This window comes from Zea mays, chromosome 9 (genome assembly GCF_902167145.1).
Source record: "Zea mays cultivar B73 chromosome 9, Zm-B73-REFERENCE-NAM-5.0, whole genome shotgun sequence".
Taxonomy (NCBI): domain Eukaryota; kingdom Viridiplantae; phylum Streptophyta; class Magnoliopsida; order Poales; family Poaceae; genus Zea; species Zea mays.
Window position 1 is genome coordinate 25,505,737 of NC_050104.1, and position 8,385 is coordinate 25,514,121.

General features: G+C 45.4%; 1 pseudogene across 1 annotated transcript; it reads right to left on the reverse strand.

Annotated features, from left to right (window-relative positions):
* Positions 1–1,254: 1,254 nt before the first annotated feature.
* Positions 1,255–2,616, reverse strand: LOC100383298 (uncharacterized; annotated as a pseudogene). Its single transcript, NR_157334.1, has 3 exons — positions 2,268–2,616; positions 1,999–2,197; positions 1,255–1,779 (listed from the first exon to the last, which is right to left on the reverse strand). The product of NR_157334.1 is annotated as an uncharacterized protein (transcript).
* Positions 2,617–8,385: the final 5,769 nt, after the last annotated feature.

The window sequence follows — 8,385 nt, forward strand, 5'->3', positions numbered from 1 at the left end:
CGAGCCGCAGGATCTTGATCCAACCGCCCAGATTCAATGATGCTTGACCTTACCTAAACCGTAGGATCCCCGATCTACGCTTCTAATTCAATATCGCGTATAGGTTTGTTCCATCTATTCACAGCCGCGCGATGCCAATCGGACGGCCCCGACGCCGTCTGCCTAACACCACCACGACCCGACGACGGAGCAGAGCTCCCCACGGTGGCGCCATTCCGGCGAGCGCGCGATTCAAGCCCCCCCCAGCGCACTATTTCCAAATCAAACTGATGCTACACGGTGTAGGTGCATGGGCGAATCGGTATGGGGAGTACTTACCGACGGCGGCGAAGCAGGGACACCCGGTCACGGCGCGAAGCGGTCCCACGGTGGAGATCGAACTGCGGCGAGCAATTCAAGTCGCCCCGAGGCTCCGCAGTTCGAATTGAGCACTCCAGAAACTTCACGGGTCCCCGGCGAACGCCCCTGACCACACGCGCGGACCCGTGCGCGAGCACCGATGAGAATCACCGGCGGCGGCGCGACGGATTCCTATTCCCCTCCCCTCTGCTACGACGGTGGTGCTCGGGTCGAGGGGCAAGTGCGGCAAAGCGGTTAGGAAAGTGCCGCAACGGAGTTTTCATACGCGAGGGGGAAACAGGGTCAGTCTTCAACGGCCCGCCGACTTCGGCGCGGTCTCCCGACGAGCTCGGGAGCGTCTGTTGCGGGAGGTGGACGACGCGCACGAGTGGGTGACAGGGAGGGCCCACACGGCAGAGACTCCAGTGACCCTGCGGTGGAAAAAGGAGGCTGACAGATTGGCCCCAGCTGTCGGCGCGAGCCTGTAATAGAGACGGGCCGCGCGGAGGGAATGGCATGGTGGGCCGAAATTTGGTACAGTCGGCCCAGGTAGCTTTTTATTCTTTTTCTTTTTCTGATTTCCCTTTTCTTTCTTATTTTCAAGTTCAATTTGAATTCGAATTTAGTTTCAAACCTTGTGCAAATTTGTTATCAAATCATATTATGAAATGAAAAATACAAATTCTAGAAATATATTTATATTATTTATATTTATATCATTTCTCTTCTTACTTTCAAACCCTAATTTTCAATTTAGGATTTAATCCAATTTCTAGCCATTTTTATATTATTATTATTTTTATTTAATGCACAAACATGAAACTCCAACAAGATGTACTTTATTTTATTTTTGAATCATTTGTTTGGATTAAATCCTCTTAATTACATGTATGCTCTTTTCATGATGCAAATATGACACATAAAATAAGGATATCACCATATAATCCTTTTATACACTTTTGAGTATTACAGCTGGACTCGGCTGCTGTCAGCCTCACCCTGACGGGTGGCACAGCAGTCGGAACAGGGCAGGCGACGCTGTTTTCCTGTCAGGTCAGTCAGTGGAGGGGCGAAGTGACTGCGGTCACTTCGGCCCTGTCAACTGAGGAACGCGCGTCAGGATAAGGTGTCAGGCGATCCTTGCATTGAATGCTCCTGCGATATGGTCGGTTGGCGAGGCGATCTGGCCAAGGTTGCTTCACTGCGAAGCCTGCCCGAGCTGGGTCTCGGGCGAGTCGAAGGTGCGCCCGTTGCTTGAGGAGGCCCTCGGGCGAGGCGTGAATCCGCCTGGGTCTACTGTTCCTGCCCGAGGCTGGGCTCGGGCGAGGCAAGATCGTGTCCCTTGAGTGGATGGAGCTTTGACCTGTATTACGCCCATCAGACCTTTGCAGCTTGTGCTGATGGTGGTTACCAGCAGAGTTTAGGAGTCTTGGGGTACCCCTAATTATGGTCCCCGACAATTACCAAACACTATTTTAGCAAATATATTACCAATAACAATCTACATAAATTTCTAACAAATAGTATCTCACAAATGGTCACAAATATGTGCAATTGATAGAAATCTATCTGATCATAAATTTGTACGGAAATTCAGTAGTATTCTACAGAAATTTATTTTAGCGAGACATGTATATATTAAACAATAAAATCAATTACCATATCGATCAAGCACCACATCAGCACCACTAAAAGATGCGTTGGCATCAGCCATGGTCTTTCCTTTCTCTACGTGAGTAGCAACACGATGCTCACTAGGATGGTCAACCACGTGCACTTCATCTTCGCTGTCCGAATCCCACAACATCGCAGGAATTGTGCCAGCGCCTCCACCCAACTCGTCGCTGTCCTGCGCTTGCTGCTAGCCGGTAGAACAGATCACCAACTGAAATGCATCAAGTTGTACAAAAAATACAGTAGTATTATACCTGTCTTGTGGAGAGCCGCCACGTGAAGAACTAGTGCACAGCAGGCCAACAACACATATGCAGAACTTTCTCGCGCACAGCTCTTCCTTCACACGAGATGGTAGTGCGGGCAGCGTGGGAGTCAGAGGGTGGAAGCTAGCAGCAAATTTGTGGGCGTCAGACTCTTGGAGAACAGCCACACGGAAGAAGCTAGCAGCAAATCTGACGAGCGGTTGTGCTGGGTTGCTGGCGGGATTGGCGGGATGGAGACAATCTGCAAAGCTGCAGCCTGCCCGTGACCGTGAAGAACACTAGAACAGGCGAACAGCAGAGAAGCCAGGGAAAAAAACTAAACAGCGGCAGCTGGGCGGCTGGCTAGCAGGTGGCGGCCTGAGATGTTTTAGGGTTCCATATTTATACATCAGTAGTATTTTGGGCCTTTTATTCACAGCCCAAATACATACGAACTGGATTGGGCCGGCTAAATTCAAAACAGCTAAAAAATTTGAGCGATAAGGGAAATAACCAGACCCTAGCGAGAAACGCGATTTTCGGTTTTCTCGAAAATTTCTCGCCGAGAAAGTTTTCCCTGGGTAGAACTAGGATTTTTGTTTGCTATCAACAACCATTCCTCCTCTCATCGTCCCCTATTCGTACTATTCCATTATTTTAAAATACCTCTCCCTATTTCATTTTTCTCATATTTCCTCCTATCTCCAATCATTCATCCTCACACAACACCCTGTACCAACTAACTCTATTCAAAATAAATAAACTTAATCCACACAACGACCAGATTGTACACAAGCCAAATTTTCATAGTTGTGAGTGCGTGTAGTCTCTTTTGCACGAACTGTGTCATCGAATATATTTTTGTTGTCATGAACGGTACCTTCGGAGGCAAGCCTTAGAATACATACTCGAGCAACTATGAAAAATTGACAAGCGTGGCATGGAATCAGGGTTTACAAAACCGGTGGGGATGTAAAAACCGCCCCCACCGGTAACGGTTTACCGCCAATAAATCGGTAAAAACCGACCGGTTTGGCCAAACCAAATCTGTTTGAATTCAAATTGGTTTATCGGCGAAAAACCGGTAGAAACCGGCGGTTAACCGTGAAATAAACTGGTTTTTTTACCGTTTTTAGCAGAAAAAATGAAAATTTTGGCAGGGTTTATTTGTAGTTTGCTCAATTCACTTGTATAGTAAATATTAATTGATCCACACAACATGAGTTCATCAAAATAACATACAACATACATATGCAACCACAAACTCCAGTTCTCATGCAATAAACATCCAGCGAACTTCACAATACTCAAATACAAGTTCTTTTACACCTCTCCAACGAGGCGACGACACATAGGTCGACTTATTTCACAATACTCACATGTTCAGCTCGAGTCATAGTGATAGTACTCAGGCATGTTGGAAGGGTCGTGATATTGATCCAATCCGTCATACTGATAGTGATAGACCTATACAAAAGATATGAGATACATTAGTGAGAAAACAAGAACGACAAATAAATACTTATCCACAAAGCAAAAGAACATACCGGTGCAGCGGGAACTTGTCCATACCCATATTGTGGTCCTGGTGGATACATATTTGATAAATTTGAATATGGTGGTGGAGGAGGTCCATAGTTTCCATACCCATACATGATCGATGGTGGTGCTTCGCCTGATGGTGGAGGGGGTCCATAGGTTCCTTGACTCGGTTGCCATTGCCATGCATAAGGGTTATAGACTGGGTCTTGTCCAGTCGGATAGTTAGAAGAACCAGAGCTACTTGAGCTACGGATTCCATCTTGGACAGGAAATGAAACCGAACGACGTCGACCACTTATTGTCTCCCGCTGTGAATGAGGTGCATCATGGTAAGAATCTTGTGTGGAATGGGTGAACCGACTTCCTTCAGTGGACCTCCAATCTCCTGCACCACTCCCTCCTGCACCACTCCCTCCTACACCATATAATCCAGCATCACCATGGCTGCCATCATCACCAGCACTAGGGTCGGTTGTGTTATCATCACTGTCTTCATCCTCGTCTTCCTCTTCGATTTGATCGGTGATTTTGACCCTTTTTTCTTTCCAATCTGATGGACCAAGTCTTGTCTTCCGCTTACCAAGGTGGGTGTCACCAATTGTTTCATCGGCCCATTCTTGCACTTCCTCTGTGCCTCCTTGTTCACGTACAAGCGATGTAAAAAGCGTGCTAGGAAGAGGAGTGTCACTGATAGGTGAGTCTTCATCCAATGTTGGAGGTGCATTGGATCTTCCTCTTTCCATCCAATCTCTAATGGCTTCATTATGCCTATGTAATGATAGATCCATGAAGGCCAAGGCAGGATCAAACTCACTAGGCTCTGGTGTACCAGTTGCTCGTTGGATGCGAAGACGAAGGTTGTAGTTAACGAACACAAGCTCATGCAATTTCAAGTAGCCGAGTTTGTTGCGGAGCTTTGTGTGGATGAATGCGAAAGTACTCCAGTTGCGCTCACACCCACTCGACGAGACACACTGTGATAGCAGTCGCTTAGCAACACGTTGAAGTGTTGGCGTATCTGATCCAAACATGGACCACCAACTCGAAGGAGAAGTCCCGCGGTCAACGACCATTCTCCTTGCAAGATCACTCGAGAAGTCTCCAATCTTCCTCTTGAAGAAGTCATACTCTTGGAGTGCCATTGCAGCAGTATTTGAATCAAACATCCTTTCAACACCCTTACGAAGATCTGTCATGAGATTGCTCGTCGTCCCCATGACATAGTTCACATATGGATGCAAGGCACACGCTGGTTGCACATATGTGTCTGTCATGACAGTGTTCATTCTAGCATCAACCACATCCATGATCATTTTGTAGCGGGCGCTGTCATTTTCAAACTTACTTTGATATGTGTGTTTGGTGTTTGTGTATTGCATGAGCACCTCACCAAGTGTTGGACTTTTCTCCTGATCAACAAATCTTAGGAACACATACAGAGGTTCAACTTCATCTAAAACATATTGCATGTTCTCCCACCATTCAACATTGGTGATGTTGTCGAAAGCATATCTTCCCATTTCAGTTAGGAAGTAACGTGAGTGCCTGAATTCTGGTGACATAAACCATACCATGAACTTATCCTTCCTTCTCATGAAACTTTCCAAGAACATGTAGTTAGTGCCAAATCTGGTAGCATTCCATTTCACTAACTCACCTTCGATGGCTTTCTTCATCATACTGTGTAAACTTGATGAGTTGTACATCCAACTACAGATCCTTTGTGCGCTTTGAATCATCGCTTCATGATGTGCCCACTTCCCAATGTCCTTTAGCATCAGATTAATGGTATGTGCTAAACATGGCTGCCATACTATATGCTTGTACTCTATGGCTTCTCTGCTCAGCATCTTACAAGCCTTCTTAAAGTTAGAACCATTATCTGTTACAATTTGGACAACATTCTCTGGTTCAATAATCTTCAAGACATTTTTGATCTCCTGCTACATCAACATATGTATGAGTGGCTAGTAAAAAAGGGTGAAGCAACTACGAGTATGTACAACATACGTACCTGCATTATGAATTTATGGCCCTGGACCTCTCCAGTTGCATCAACAGTCTTTAAAAAATACATCATCCCATTGCAATACACCAAAAAGTTAATGATGCTCTTTTGTGTAGGACCAGTCCATGAATCACACATTAGAGTCGCACCAAACTCATTCCACTCAATCTTCCATTTGTCAATCTCCTTCTGAAACTCCTTAACATTTTCATCAAGATACTTGCCATCAATATCTCGACCAGTTGGTAATTTGACCCCCACACCTGCATTTAAGGCAACAAGATTATGTCAACAACATAGATCAAATACAACAAAATATATTGTGTTATTTGTTACCTTGTTTTTGGGACTCCATAATTGTGGCCCTAAAATATGGGTTATCGACCTTTCGACCCGGGATGCCAATGGCATGACAAGCATTTGCCCAAGCCCTACCAAGAATCTCTTTCGAGCTCCTTCCCTTACTTGTCCAGGGACCAATATCTATCCTCTGTTGCCTTAGTCCAGAGGCTTGAGCAAGATTGTAGTCTCTAACACGTTCAGGTACCCTATGGCTGGAGGATCCACCACCCCTATCATACCTTGCACCAGCCCTCTGACTAAATTCGTGCTCCACACGTGACTGATGCAGAGCCGCTTTAAGTTCATCCTCATACTCATCGTCCCCAAAATGGGTCCATGCTGCCTCATCTGCCCTCAGTTGTTGCCTGAACCTAGAACTCTTTTTTTTCCTTTGTCTTATCTATGTCAAGCTGGAAGTATGCCTTTATGTCTGGAGGAACAGAGGGACATTTCTTTACATTCTTCCCTCTATGCGCGAGATGCTCCTTCAATCGAGTACCACCCCCTCCGCTCTTTGTTTCTCTACAATACTTGCATTTGAAACCTGTGCCAACCTTCTCTCCGTGCAACCAGACTCTATCTCTATCTCTTTCTCTATCTCTATCTTCATCCGACATGTCTCCTACAAATGTGGCAAAAATATCATATAACTTGAAACAATAACTAAACCATAAACCATAAGCCATCACATCTATAATAACAATACCAAATCATATTTACAGTAGTAGTAAATAATATTATGAGTTACATATACTATAACTAAAACAGAGCTAGGCACTAAATATTAAAAATCCATGAACGAGATCTAACAATAACTATGTATTAAGTTATTAACGCAAACATGAATGAAATCTGAAAACCTAAACATTAAAAATCCAAATATAGACACTAAATATCTAAAGCAGAGCTAAATCTTGGTACCATAACCGGTGTACCAGTGGTAAAACACGATTTACCTCTCCCCATGGGCGGTTTACCGCCGGTTTTGCGATGGAACCCGTCGGCGAGGGGATCTGCGACGACGATGGGGTGCAGCGGCGAAGCGGGCGGTAAACCACCGGTAAACCGCTCCTGGCCGGCGGTTAACCGCGCTTAGCCACCGGTAAAAGCCGCAGAGGCGACGATTTTTGCGTGTGCGGCGGCGTCGGGTCTGTGGCTGAGAGCATAAGTGAATGGGGAAAGTGAGGGGAGCTGGGGAGGACGCAGAGGAGAGGAGTGTTTAGATTTTTTTGTTAACGAGTTAACGGGTTCATAACGGGTCTATATATGTTTCTATTTTTTGTTGGCTAAACTGATTTGAATTTAAATATCTTCTATACCAAATTACTCAGAAAAGCATGTAGTTTTTTATCATATATATTTTTATATTTTTTTTCAAATTTTTTAAATTTGGACTGAATTAAAAAAAACCGCTGGAAAACCGTTACCGCCCCCTAGCGGTTTCGGTTTACCGAGCGGTTTACCGCCGGTTTTCGGCGGTTTTGGAATCCTTGCATGGAATACATACTCTGAGCTAGCTTCCACGATAGCTTCAGACATGGTTTAGGATTTAGGGTTTAGGGTTTTAGGGTTTAGGGTTTAGGAAAGCTTGCGCTAGCTTGTCGTCGAAGCTTCTTGCTTCACAAGCCATCTGTGCCTACATAAATCAGGAGAGGGGTGGCCTTCCTCCTCACTCCATCCATTGTGAGCTCCGCTAGAAACAACCATCTAGTCTCATGTCCTATGGACAACAACGCTCTCACAATGCTAACGCTTGTTCTTAGCTGTCCGGGTGATGACCTCGACTTTCTCTTCGATGACGACATGGAAGCTGCTGAGCACAACATGCTTGAAGAGGAGTCCCAAAGGCCGATTCGTAGGCGTCGAGGCTCCATTCCCGGTCGCGTCGTAGTCAACAGGGACCAAGCCACTGGCCACTAGTGTATCATGGCCGATTACTTTGCTCTGAATCTTGTGTATATTGTGGATTGTGGAACCCACACATGGCCATATTACCTAATATGGGATCTAGGCTTACATTAAGCCAGCAAGAAACCAAGACTTTATCTTCTTCAACGCTGAAGTGGAACTGTTTAACACACTGATGTGGCTTCTCAGGTTGACTAGCTGAATGTTGTTCTCCATGTGATTGAGCAAAAACGAGTGGTTCTCCAACATGGGCGTTTTGTTGTTGGTCGTCTCCCATGTTCAACAGATTTGTAAAAGTCATGGGACCACCCTGTTGCATAACGCCAA